At 35.0% G+C, this 14262-nt stretch overlaps 1 pseudogene; it reads left to right on the forward strand.

Annotated features, from left to right (window-relative positions):
* The first annotated feature begins 383 nt into the window (after positions 1 to 383).
* On the forward strand, positions 384 to 1254 carry LOC113070482 (potassium voltage-gated channel subfamily G member 4-like; annotated as a pseudogene).
* The last annotated feature ends 13008 nt before the right edge of the window (positions 1255 to 14262 follow it).

The following is a 14262-nucleotide window of genomic DNA, read 5'->3' on the forward strand; positions in this document are numbered from 1 at the left end:
ACATTTCAAGATCAAAGTGGTCTGGTTTTGTCTTTTCTGTTTGCCTCCTTCCCTGACCACCTAAAAAACGGCTAATTAACTGATACAGCTTGACTTATCGGTAAATGTGGCTTGAATACTAAAAGTAAACACTGGGTTTTCTGGAAAATGTAGTGGCAGTCTGCCCTCTCCTTATCTTTATTTTCCTTTCCTATTTTTTTGTATTGTTTACCAACCTTTTAATCTCTGGCGTATTTTAAACCTCCCTTTCACAAACATTTTTTCTACTCAATCTTCTAATATACTGAGCCTAAATGCATTGATTTTAAATTTAGATACAAAGCATTTTAACTGAATTGAATCGAGAATTAAATTAGTTTCTCACTCACTCTCCCTCCACAGGGTGTGTGTTCCCAGAAATGCTACCACATGTTCATCGTCGAGACTGTTTGTGTGGGCTGGTTCTCACTGGAGTTTCTGCTACGGTTCGTGCAGGCGCACAGCAAGCTGGAGTTTCTCCGTGGACCCTTGAACATCATCGACGTCATGGCTATCCTGCCCTACTATGTGTCTCTGATAGTGGATGAGAACCCCACCAGTGAACATGAGCGACCCTCTGGAGGTAAGGGCTACCTGGACAAGCTCGGGCTAGTACTGCGGATCCTACGTGCCCTTCGGATCCTGTATGTCATGCGGCTGGCCGCCACTCTCTGGGCTTGCAGACTCTGGGGATGACGGTGCGGCGGAGTACACGCGAATTTGGCCTGCTGATGCTCTTTCTCTGCGTAGCCGTGACACTCTTTTCACCTCTTGTGCACCTGGCGGAGAGCGAGCTGACCGGAGCACAGGATTTCAGCAGCATCCCCGCTTCTTACTGGTGGGCGATCATCTCCATGACTACAGTGGGTTATGGGGACATGGTACCCAGGAGCATACCCGGTCAGGTAGTGGCTCTCAGTAGCATCCTGAGTGGGATCCTAATCATGGCCTTCCCAGCCACTTCCATTTTCCACATGTTTTCCCGCTCCTACCAGGAGCTGAAACAGGAGCCACGACAGGCTTCTTTAAAGAGGAGTGTGCGGCGGCCGCAGCTGCGACCACAGGACCTGAGGATGAGGAAGACAGACGGATGGGTGGCTTATCCTCCTCCTAGACTAGTTCTTACTCGCAGACACAGAGACGCCAGGCTCATTTGAAGACCTTTATCTTCTTGGGAATGGTGGAGAGACTTCTGGGGAAATAAACAAGCACCCATTACCAGCTGGAGCTTTTTAAGTGATGCACACGCATCATATGCTTCTCTAGATCAAACCTGTTCTTCCATGCCCTTATGCTGAACCCTCTTGTAGTGGACAGGGTGAATTTTCCATAGACGCCCTCTGTCTAAAAAGATTAAAGGCCCTTGAAGCTATTTTGTCTTCCATCAGCCACAAGCTGATCATGTCTCATTAAAGCACTAATTCCTTCACACTGTAGACAGATTTAGCACTCCATGAAAATCCATACTAATAGAAATAAAAAATAAAGCTAGTTTAACTTTAAAGCCATATTCCACACCGTTAGACAAACAAATCCAAGATGTGTTTATTGGTTGATTATTAAGGTCAAGAATTGCTCTTCCAGAAAACTTGAAATATATCATTTCCTGCGCCAGTTTAGGACAGAATGCTCTTGTACAGGTCCAAATAAAAACAGTAATCTCAATGTCTGTCCTGTCCTGTTTTTTTAGGGTTCATAGAAGGATTTTCTAATCCTCTTTTTTGAAACGCTCAATTATTAGACACAGTTACCCTGTTCTCTTCTCTTCATTTTACTAAACAGCACATGTGCCCATACCATCTGCCAGCTCTGACATGCAGCAGTTACAGAGTGATGAATCTATGATTGTTTTAGTGTTTACTGCTAGAGTTAAGATTCTTTCATGGTGTGACCTCAACAAAGTCAACCTAGATTTGTTCGTCTTCCTCTCTTTTTGCTGAAATCCTTCTAGGAATGTATGCTGCTCCCAGGTGAAGAGCTTCTCTGTATAAGGTCAAAAAAATTGCACCCCCTGCCCAATGCGTGCAGGGTCCAGTGGGTTTGAGGGAGAATCTTAATAAGGCTGGGGATTAAACATGCAATAAATTCATAGAGATAAAAAGTCCTTCCGGAGTCAGACCCTGTGACGGCTTTGCTTTGTCAACAAATTACAAATTTGAACCTCTAATCCAATTATTCAGTCATGTTGCATCATAAATGGCCTTGCTGTCGTTCTGAAAGTCCCAGAAGTCTGAGTCATGGTTAGGGAAAAGGTACAGAGAAAACCAAGGCTTTGATGGACCAATCAAATTACATGTGTAGCTTTTCGCAGGATTAACCAGCTGGTTAAATTATTAAATGGACATCAGATTGTTCTTGATGTAAAGGTTAAACCTGTTTATCACTTTTTCATTCATGATAGACACAAACAGAGACATATTAATGTCTCAAATGGTCTAGGTGTGTCTCAGTCCACTAATTAACTAGACAATCAACATTTTTTTGTATATTATACTGGAAATGTCATCATGAAATGTCATCATTTCAAAAAAGGAGGATACGAATATTTCATATTTGCTACAATGAAGCCAACAAATGATACCATGTAATTCTCTACTGTGATGTTGTTGATAAATGCACAACATTTAATGCACAACTGAAACTATATTGCAGTTCATTGAGTCATTGGTGTCCCAATGTTTAGTGCTTAAATTCATGTTCACGTTACACTGATCCTAAACTGTTATGTAATACAACCGGAAAGAGAAAACCATATTCTTAACCATTTTGATAAAACATATTCTATTGCAGTAACAGTTCATATGAACTTAATAACCATCTGCACCATTAACAGCATTAAATGGGGGGAAGCTCCGTGATATATGCCATCAGCTCAGCTATAAAGATGCTTTTAACCACAGTGCTTCCTCTTGTTGAGGAAGGCTTAAATTATGTATCATATGCCATTATTTATCAAGACAGGTCATATCTATATGGCACGTGTCTTCTTCTGGCATCAGTGAAAGCATCAAAGAGGGTGTAAGAGGCAATCTGCCAGATATGCTTGATGGTAACTTCAATGGGTAAGTTTTTTTTTTTTTTTTTTTAGTTTTCCTAGTGTAGTAAGTAAACCTACGATACTGTATAGTTCTTAAGTATTCAAGTCAAATCAATTTACAGTGCAGTCTAAGCAACAGGTCAATGATTGTGTGTGTGTGTGTGTGTGTGTGCGTGCGTGGGTGCGTGTGTGTGCGTGTGTGTATGTGTGTGTGTGTGTGTGTGTGTGTGTGTGTGTGTGTGTGTGTGTGTGTGTGTGTGTGAGAGAGAGAGAGAGAGTTTTAACATTTCAGAGTGTATAGGTGTGGTTGATTGTTATGGTTGTGTCATGTGTTTCTGACAGGTATAAAGTAGTCCACAGATGGATGGGTGGCCATTTCTGTCTCTCTCATTTTATGATGACTTCTGATGGTCTTCATTCATCATCTAGGATGCGGAAGGCAAACATTCTGTTCATTCACTCATGCATGTATTAATTAGTTAATTAATTAATTAATAAATATATTTTTTTTCTTAAAAGATATAGGAAAAAAAATGATGATTGAGTTCTCCACGTTCAGTTTATTTTTTTATATGACAGTCATAATTAGGCATTGTCAGTCCGTCTGTTTGACTTGTTTGTAAATGGAGTTGATATTGTGAACTTTGGCTGACATTATAGTGATTTTGATATACAGCATAAACTGAAATACCCAGAATGCACTGCCTAATCTCATTTTAAGCACTGCTTTTTTTCAAATACACAGGCGGTATAGTATAGATCAAAGAAAGAGTGCCTTGTGATGGAACTTAACAACCTCATGACCACAAACAGTCCTAACCAGGCATGATGAGATTAAGTTAAATCTGTCTCAAAGTGGTCAAAAATCCTGCTGTATATCAAGTATCAAATGTGTTTTGCTTGACTTGTCACATACTGCAGCTTTTTTCCTTTCCCCCTGGACAGACAAAAAGCTTGATGCTATAAATGTATTGCATTGCTCCTAGCTATGATACAGTGTCATTCTTTTTTCCTCTATCTGTCATGATTGTAAGAGCCTCAATGGGGCAGTAAGCTACCCATTAATCTTAGATGACAGCTTGACCATAGACGTACTGCAGTGAGGCGATGAAATCCTGGAAATGATCTCGCTTAGAAAGTTAAAGCATTCCTCTTCTCTGTATAACATGAATGTCATCATTGCAGTAGTTCTAGTGTAGACTGAGGTTTGTTGAACATTAGAAACCTCTGTGTCTTTGACAGACAGCTGCGATTGGAGCCATTCCTCATAGTATTTTTTAAGGCAAAGTTTAAAAAATGAATCAAAGGCTCTAGGAGGAGATGTTTTCAGGGTTTTCAGAGTGATTATCCAAGTATTATTTATACCCCACACAAAGCTGAGCGAAAGAGAAGAAGGGACAATTAGAGCACTCATTCATATACAGATTCAGTCAGATTCATTTAAAGGATGCCATGTGATGTGCTATCAGCTAATAAACTCGCTGGATTTCATGATGTAATCATAAAATCCATCAATAAACTTTCCTATGCATGAGTCTCATTCTCTCATCAAAGAGAGACTACTACTGTAAATGTGTTTTGTTGGAATATTGTTCATCATCCGGAGAACCTAGAACAAGGTGGAGTAAAACAATAAATATTAAATGAAGGTTCAATTTCCATAGACTATAAATTCTGCTCATCAATCAGTTTATAAAAGCAAATGTTATGTTTACAGTGATGTACTTACTATGGAAGTCAATGGGCCTTCTACTCTTCACTGTACACACAAAAAAGCTTATAGCTGCAATGTACTACATGCAATGTACTATTTATATATTTACTATGTATAAAGAGGCTGATGATGCTTTTTAAATGTTCTTTTTTATTCAGGCTTCTCAGGCTGTTAAGCAGGTGTTTGTGCATGATGGCTCTTATTCCTGCCATCAGATGTGCCACTTATGTAGCGGTTGTTCTACTGAGATCTGCTTGATGTTCTGCTCAGGTATAAAGTGTCTTTTTGTGTCCCACATACACCAGCATCAAACTGTGTCAGAGTCCGAATCGTAACAAGCTTTCCATTTTACAGACAAACCGATATACTTGACTTTCTTAATATTTTGTGGTGAAAAATGATGCTTTGTCTATTAGACTAAAGAAACTCGCTGCTAATAGAGTTTATATGTCTGCTTTTAGGTGATGCCAGCAACATTTGTTCTTCTTTATTACTCTTTAACAGGAAAGTGGTTTAGTTAACATTTGAGACAGAAATAGACTGAGAGAGTCAATAAATAATGCTAGTAAATACTAATTTGATAAAGAAAATGTAACAAACAGAAAATTCTGACTTTATAATTACTGTTAAGTCATTATTTCACTGCATTGCAACATGATTAGCAAGCTTTGCATTTCATCTCTGGTGCTTGAAATGCATAAACTTATATTGATTTTCTGTATATCATCCTATAAACAGACTGGATGTCAAAGGCTATGTTCGGAGTGAAATAATAGCTACTGCATACTGCGCAATTTGTACTCAAAGCTTTTTTTTTTTTAAATATGTTAAACCTAATGTTAAACCTTTTTTATACAATAGTACAGTACACTATACTGTTGTCACAATGTGCATGTTTAATTGAGGTGTTTTGCAGTTTTAACCTAACCTTTGTGTAAAAATATTTAAACTTTTAGGTAATTGGTTATTCTGGAAATAGAAGGTTAGGTTGAGTCCATTGTATTGTGGGATTGTATTCCATAAATATATTCCTTGCAATGTGTTCTGTTGTAAACTGCACATTTTAGCAAAAGTAGTAGTTCATACATTTATTCATTTCATACAGGTGTATTCTATATGCACCCTGCAAAGTTTTAAGAGTCATAAATTATGCCATTAGTAGCTGTTCTGGTTGTTGGAGGGGCTGTAATTGCTTTAATGATACAAACTTGTTCTGATGTTCCACAGAGGCTGATGATGCTGGAGTCATGCATGAACAAGAGAGATCAGAGAGACAGGTGGAGGGCCAAGATGAACCTGGTATCTAGAGATAAGAAGGCAGATACGGGACACTGATGATTACTGTCTTTAAGGGCAGATTAAAGGGCAGCATTTGTCATCTCATCACCATGGGTAATTAGTTCCAACTTCTAACATCCTAAATCCAATCGATCATGGCATACTCTAAATAGCCCACAGACAGGAATGAGTTATTCACGATGACCAGGATGATGTCAAGTCCAGGAATGTAGAAATGTCCCTGCATCAGTTATGTGACTCTGACTGTAATGTATTAATGAGCTTTATCAGACCTCATGAAGGATGGTGATGAATCCATTAAATGTCCAAAGACAAATGGACTGATGATTCCATTTATGATTTATAATCACCTTTCCCCAGGTCTGGGTTCTTACACTCTTCTTTACACAAATTTGATAAAACTACCTTTTATTACTACCTTCATTTTCCATTTAATTTAAAAAAGGTAATACTCTTTTGATAGAAGCAAACTGTGAAATATTGATTTGAGCATGGTTTGTGCTATTAAAAAATGACAATCAATACTTATTTATTTTTTTATTGTGATTTAAAGAATATATATATATATATATATATATATATATATATATATATATATATATATATATATATATATATATATATATATACTGTATATAAATACTGTATATGAAGAGTTTAGATGCAATCTATAATTATCATTTTCACCTATATTTATTTTAAGTTATTTCACATTAGTGGAGAAGAAAATTTCAAATGGCACTTAGAGGCTTTTGAATCTTTTGCAATTATACAGTATATATATATATATATATATATATATATATATATATATATATATATATATATATATATATATATATATATATATATATATATATATACTGTATAATTGCAAATATATATATATATATTTGTGTGTATATATATATATATATATATATATATATATATATATATATATATATATATATATTGTTGTTGTTATTATGTTATTATACATAAAAAAATATGTTATTTAAATATAATCGAAACTTTTAGCAACTTAGGTCTTTCTGTATTCAAGAGTTGAATTTTGAGTTTTGTCTTCATAATGTCTATGTAATGTCTATGCAACATAACTACATAAATAAAATACAATACATCACAGAAACAAAAAATGTTTTACTGTTATCTTGTCCTTCCGTTTGATTTCAGTCACTAGTCTTATATCATACTTGTAGAACTGGTTTTCATTTCCTTTCTCATCTCTCCTGCACAGCTCGAGCAGAGATATCATCACTGTATCTTCAAGTCTCACTCTGGATCTGTGCCAGATGTTAGCTTGCCTAAAATTAAGAAATCGAATGCCACAAAAACATTAAAAAAAAAAAAACTTGTACATATGGATCTCCATATGCCACTGAATCTGTCAAACCACTAGTTTGACTGCCCTATTTTTCTTCAAACATGATGATGGTTGGAGAAAAGAAAGTAGTCCAGTTGGACTGTAATTTTACCCCCTTCCTCCCTCCTTCCTATATTAGATATTCAGTGTAATTTGTGATCAATCCAGAGGAATGGAAAAGCACTAGAAGAAGACTGTGTCCTCTCAGATGTGGCAGGGCTGGACTGAATCTTAATCATCCATACTATCAGCACAGACTGTGAATAAGCCCCTGATGAGCCCTTCATTTCGCTTTGTCGGAAATGCACAGAAAACCACCATCTTCCGTTAGTTTACCAGTGCATGCAAATATGCATGTGCATGTGCACACGTCCACAGATTTTGATTGGCCATATAGTAATATTTTGTTGACTAAATCTCTCTAATGTGCTCTTGTAAATTAAAATGCCTTGGGCTTTGAGTGCTATGCAGGGCAGATGGTGAAATTGAACATTAAAAAAAAGAAAAAAGAATAATCTATATTGGTGCTTAAACAAATATAAAATTCACATTTAAAATATCAACAATTTATGGACTATTTAGATTTAAACAAATAGTTTTCATTGATAAACAAACAAACAAACAAACAAATAAATAATACAAAATAATATAATAATACCCCCCCCCCAAAAAAAACCCTTCTGAAGTGGCATTTAAGTGTCTCTGCACAAACTGTTTAATGCTTCTCAGAAGTGCATAAATGCATTTACACAGCAATAATACTTTGATACTAAGTTCAGAAGTGGGACAGAGCAAACCAAGTATAGTCTGGCTTTTATGCAGCAATATGTCTTTACACTGAATTTTGAGCAGTCACAGAGCAGCATTAACTTTAGGCATCTTTACACAGCTGAATCAAGGCTGCTCTGTGCCTGCTCAAAATTCTCCTTGAAATAGTGCCGCATAAAATCTGGACAAAGCCATTGGTAACTATATAACTTTTTTAAAACAACTTTTTTAAAATCAAATTACTCCATTATTAATATCTTTAATAATGTATTACTTTTTTCATTTTTACTTCTTAATTTATTTTATTTCAAAAGACTTTCTTCTGTTATTATGTTTACGGGTTTGATCGTCCAAAATCCATACAGAATAGCATTGTTAAACTTATTTCTTCTATATTAAACTAAACCTTTGAGATGTGCAGAAATCTTCTAGTTGCTGTTTATAAAGCACAATTAAAATGTTGCACCCAAATTCAGGCCTGGAATTACACCGCTTAAAATGGATGGCATGTAAGCGTCCATGCAAATCAAACTCTTACATTACTCAGTATTCTGAATATACAGCCATAGTAACCCTCAGATATAATAACCCTTCTCTCTTCTGTCTCATTTACATAAGCTCCACCTTTTCCTCATCGCCCTACTTAACCTGTGGAGTTTTGACATCATCACAGCAGACCAGAGGCTCAGTGCTACAACACACCTGATGGCCACAGGTAAGACTTCTTGCTTTTTCTACTGAATATACATGTTAGGAAAGAACATGTTAGCTCAGTCTTTAAGTCTGTTTTTTCCTTCAGAGTGTGATGCTAATCTGTGTAAAGATAAGGGGGGAAGGGATGTTTTTAGTGCTGTAACCTCAAATCCTCTTGAGGAGCACAGATAGTCACCATGGACACCAAAACATAATCATGACATGACAATGTATCTATTAAAGTCACACCTTTTAAAGATGCAAGCAACAGAATAGAATCAGTGTTAGTGGCATAAACACATATGCATAGTAATTATTAGCAAATATTCAATAGTCCTCAGATTTCCCTTCAAATTCAACCTTTTTTTTCTTTTTTTTTTTTGAAGATGTGAAAAAACCTTACATTTAAGAACTACCTCCCTTTAAATTCATTTGAATTTAAATACGGAACATGCTCAACAGGGCTTTCATTTACAGTAGATACATGCATTTCATTCAATTAAAAATGTCCTTAAAATTGTGCTTCCTGTCTGTTACTTCTGTTTACATTCAATTCAAATTTGGAACTGAATTAAATTTCTCAATTCATTTTGAAAGCGCACAAACCTGACATACTAACTATATAGAAATGTTTTTGAAGATGCCAATATGGTTTAAATTCACAAAAATGAGAATCCATGTCTGTCTAAACCAGTCTCAAGTCTCATTCTAAGATAAGCTTGCTTCTCGGGACAGCTAATCCTAAAAAAGAGAGAAATGTATTATTTGAAAGAACAACACCTCATTTTCATTTACATTGATTTATCTCCAAAAAGTGTCCTGTAAGTTTGTATTCAAGAAAGAAATAATGTACATTCTGTCTTTGTTCTGGAAGAATATGCTTTGTATCGTATCACAAGCTTCAGAGAAAGTCATCTAACAAATCGATTTCAGTGGAATTGTCATTTAGATGATCTTTATGTTCCAGTGAGTTCCTGTGTGGCTGGCTTCTCATCTTTTTGCGGTACCCAGGTTTTGTAATCAATAACAAAACCATCTGTGTAAGTGCAGGGACACATGGGCTTTTTGGGTGAAAGCCACTGAAGTGGAAGCACTGCCAGAAGGGAATGCCCTTCTAGCAATGACAATGCAAAAACATAAGTTTCAACTTCACAACATGTCATTCCACCTCACATTATGCATCTTATTGCTCTGAAACATTATTAATACTTAACTTACCCTGTCCATCCATGTCATCTAATTAGTTTCATGTTGTGTGTCTTCACATTCTCATCCTACCAGAGAATGATCATGGTTAAAAAGACCTTATTATGATGAATGATCCTAATGCTAACCTTCTGTTTAACACCTTGCAGGGCACAGCACCCAGAGATTGAGAGCTTAATCTGAAAGCTGTTTCACCCCAGCTATGATAGCCAGTAACATGAAAATTAGTCTGATTAAGTTACTGTCAGTTTTTACCTTAAGAGCCTGGTTCATAACTAAAATATGAAATCATTAATCAAGATGCCAAGGTCTGCTGACCAAGGGTAGTCTGATGCATGTCCAGAGTGTAAAACATCAGGCACTGCATAATATTTGATAACTAGCTAGCTGGTGGTGGGATATTATCTTTTTATCTGGATTTCATCCCAGACTGGATCAGCAATTAGTCAGAGAACTTCCAACCTATGAAACTCTAAACATGACATGCAACATTTAACGTTACAACTGATCACGTGAGTATAACTTATGTTATTATATTTAACCTAGTGCTGTTTAACCAAAATAATCATTCTCTATAGTTATTGTTATAGTTATCCTTCTGCTTATATTTTAAGAAATACCATTCAAAAGTTTGGGGTCAGTAAGATTTTTTTTTATTATTATTAAGAAATGAATACCTCTTTTCAGCATGGATGCATTAAATAGACAACAGATAACGTGCAAAGAATTATAGGAAGTGACTGATTTAGATGTTACTATGGAAGTTATCTTATGGAAAGATTAGATTAAGTTTCCTGGAAAACTTTATTCTAGATTCAACAAATAAATTGACAGATTATTTGTTATTAACTGATATCAGCCGTATAAAATCTAATGCAATTTATATAATCATAAACTGACAATTAGGGCTGTCACAATATTCGATTTTTCACATCATGGTTATTGTGGTCATAAGAATTCACGATATCAATATCTTGTGATATCTAGAGAAACCTTGGTTTGGGGGGAGATATCAATCAAATCATTTTTTTCTTTGTTTATTGAGTTTTTCTTTTTCACCCAATGAGTATAAAGATACTGATAAATGCAGGGCACAAGACTCTGGCTTTCTCCGTTTTCTTTGCAGTTCCTATGAAATAACAAGAAAATATTGTCAAGTTCAACATTATGATGAATAAATATTAATGGTGACACTTTACAGTAAGATGTAATTTGTTAACATTAATATATTAACTAACATGAATGATCAATGAACATTACACACAATTTATTAATCTTTGTTAATAAATATAGTAGATAGATAGATAGATGATGTTTATTTCAAACCTGCATTCTAATTTTCTCACAAATCAACATAACAGGCGACATAACAGACAAATTATACAAATGCATGAGTCATTCATTGTTCATGTTAATTCACAGTGCATTAATGTTTACAAACACAACTTGGGATTTTAACAAAAGTAAATGCTGAAATTAACATGAACTAAGATTTTTTTTAAAAAATGCTTTTGTTATTATTTGGTTTGTTTATATATGTTAACTAATGTAACTGATGTTAACTAATGAACCTTATTGAAAAGTGACCTCAGATGAGACATTAAGTTCATGGCACTGTGAACAACTTAACATTTTACAGAGTTTAATGTAGCAATGTGGTCGCTCAGTTTTTCAAGATTAGTTTTAATCGTGTAACTGTTAATAGATTTGAACGAAGAAATATAGTGTATACGCACAGGCCGTATTGCAAATACAAAAAAATAAGATGAGTAAAGAAAACGCAGTACTTATTAAAATAATCACCTTTTACTTAAATATATGAACAAAGAAAACCGCAGGTTAATATAACTTTTCCAACCAGTATTGCCACCTGGAAGCTCAACCAGTACTGGTATTGCTGTTATCGCTAATACCAGTATATCGTCACAGACTAAATTAACATGATATCGATAATTGTTGGTTTGAAAATCACGGTTATTGTCAATACCGGTATATCGCGATGCCCCTAATGACAATACACAATAATGCCAATAGTCTCTGGAAAGAGGTTTACAATGTGCTGAGTTTGAATGGCAACAATTTCCACTTGGTAACCTGGGCCACATTGCAGTGGGAAAGAAAGGAGTCCATGGATCCATTTCACAGTCGTGAACACAGTGGTGAATGATGAACTCCTGAGCACCGAGAAGGTCCTTGGTCTGGAACACGCAGCCGGAGGATTCTTGAAGGTGAAGGTTCTGAAGTCTGTACATAAAATCCAGACATCACACAGGAGCAGGGTTGCTGAAGAGAAGGTACTGAAGTTGTTGCTGAAGGTGTAGGGAGATTATAACCTTGTGGTCGTTATTGCCGTTTCAACCACAAGGCAAAACCGGTTTGGTAAGAGTCAGTGATTACTAATATAATATCTGCTGAAATTCAGCTTTGTCTATAGGAATAAATTACATTTTAATATATTTTAAAATAGAATTTTTTTTATTTTAAATTGTAAAAATATTTTTTATGTATTTTTAATCATATAAATGCAGCTTTGGTGAACATAAAATACTACTTAAAAAAAAGGAATATTAAAATCTCTTACTGACCACAAATTGAATGGTAGTTTATATTTATTGCACTCAGGAACAGAGTTTTGTTTTGAGAATGTGACTGCTTATGTCATATTGTAAAGTTCCCACAAGCTCCTCCAGAGGTTGCTCCCCTCTTGTCCTTGGCCATCTATTAATGACTACATTTCCCATGATCCTTGGCCTGGACTCATGTTGGCTTTATTCATCACACCTTGTTAATGTATGCTAACTGACTTCTTATATTTTTGTTCAATGTACTGCCACTCTACACACAGTAATGTTGTACCAACAATGTTCTTTTGGTTCTTCTGCTCACCTGTAATATTATTCATCTGTTTTGAATAGTGTTTAAGTGTCTGTCCAGAAGCCAAACATTACAGCAGAATGAATCTGAAGCTGGTCATTTTTATGCACATTTGATAGTTAAACATTCCTTTTAGGAAACACTTCCCAATTTACATGCATAAATAGGGAGAGGGAGAACATCAATGAAACAAGTTTTTTTTATTGGCCCTCGAGCTTATTTAATTTATCCTCCTTTTAATTTGTTTTTCAAATTCACTTTCACTTTGGTTTTCTGCTATAAGCAGTGTTTACCCTAAAACCCTCCATCGCATCTTCACAATCCTACTATTACTATACTAGTCATTTTGTGAGCTACTGGATAAAAAGGAATTATAATGAAATGAAAATAAATTATGTACCATATTGGAGTTTAAAAAAAAAAAAAAAAGTCAGTACGTTTTATTTTTTCAGTTCTTGTGCAGTTGTTACAAAACATATTTCTATTCTATCTGATCCTTAGAAATTGTTTTCATTAGTATTGGCTAATGTATTCAGGTTTATTCAGTTATAAATAACATGTTTGACTTATCACACGATGCATACTTCTAGCTTCGCTTCCATTGTTGAAATGTAAGCTAGTTGGGTAGGATATAAAGATGATTTAATTTATAAGTAATTATTAATTTCAACACATCTTATTTTGCTCTGGAGAATGATGTACTATGCACATTACTGTACAGAGTTCAGAACAGCTTATTTATGCTCAGATCCAGAGATCATTCAAGCGTTCGAGCTTGAGGCTCGGTTGGACAACTCCTGCAGCATAACAAGATAAATTCTCTTTACATGCTCTAAAATAGAGGAATAAGAGGAAACAATAACGTAGCACAGTTATTATGGAACAAATAATTTTAATGACACTATGAGCCAATTCAGCCATGGAATGATATTGTAAATTTATAATTATAAAGTAACATTTGTTACTTATGTGTAATATGAAATTATGTGAAATAATGTACAGAAAACATTTCACTCTGAAAATAGATCTTGATTAAACAGCTTGCATGTGTTGAAAAAGAAGGGAATATTTACGGAGCAATATTTAAATGTAATATTAAGCAAATCTGTTAATGGCTTATGCTTACACTTTAAAATTCACATGAATACTGGAGGTCAGAATGCCCCTCTTTATCTATAACACTTATTGCCCAGATGATAACCTTTAAATAATTATTTTTTTAAATGCAGAAAAACATGAAAATAACATGTAAAAAATTATTATAATAATAATAGTAATATGAAAAAT

The sequence above is a fragment of the Carassius auratus genome, unplaced genomic scaffold, assembly GCF_003368295.1.
Source record: "Carassius auratus strain Wakin unplaced genomic scaffold, ASM336829v1 scaf_tig00004533, whole genome shotgun sequence".
NCBI classification, from domain to species: domain Eukaryota; kingdom Metazoa; phylum Chordata; class Actinopteri; order Cypriniformes; family Cyprinidae; genus Carassius; species Carassius auratus.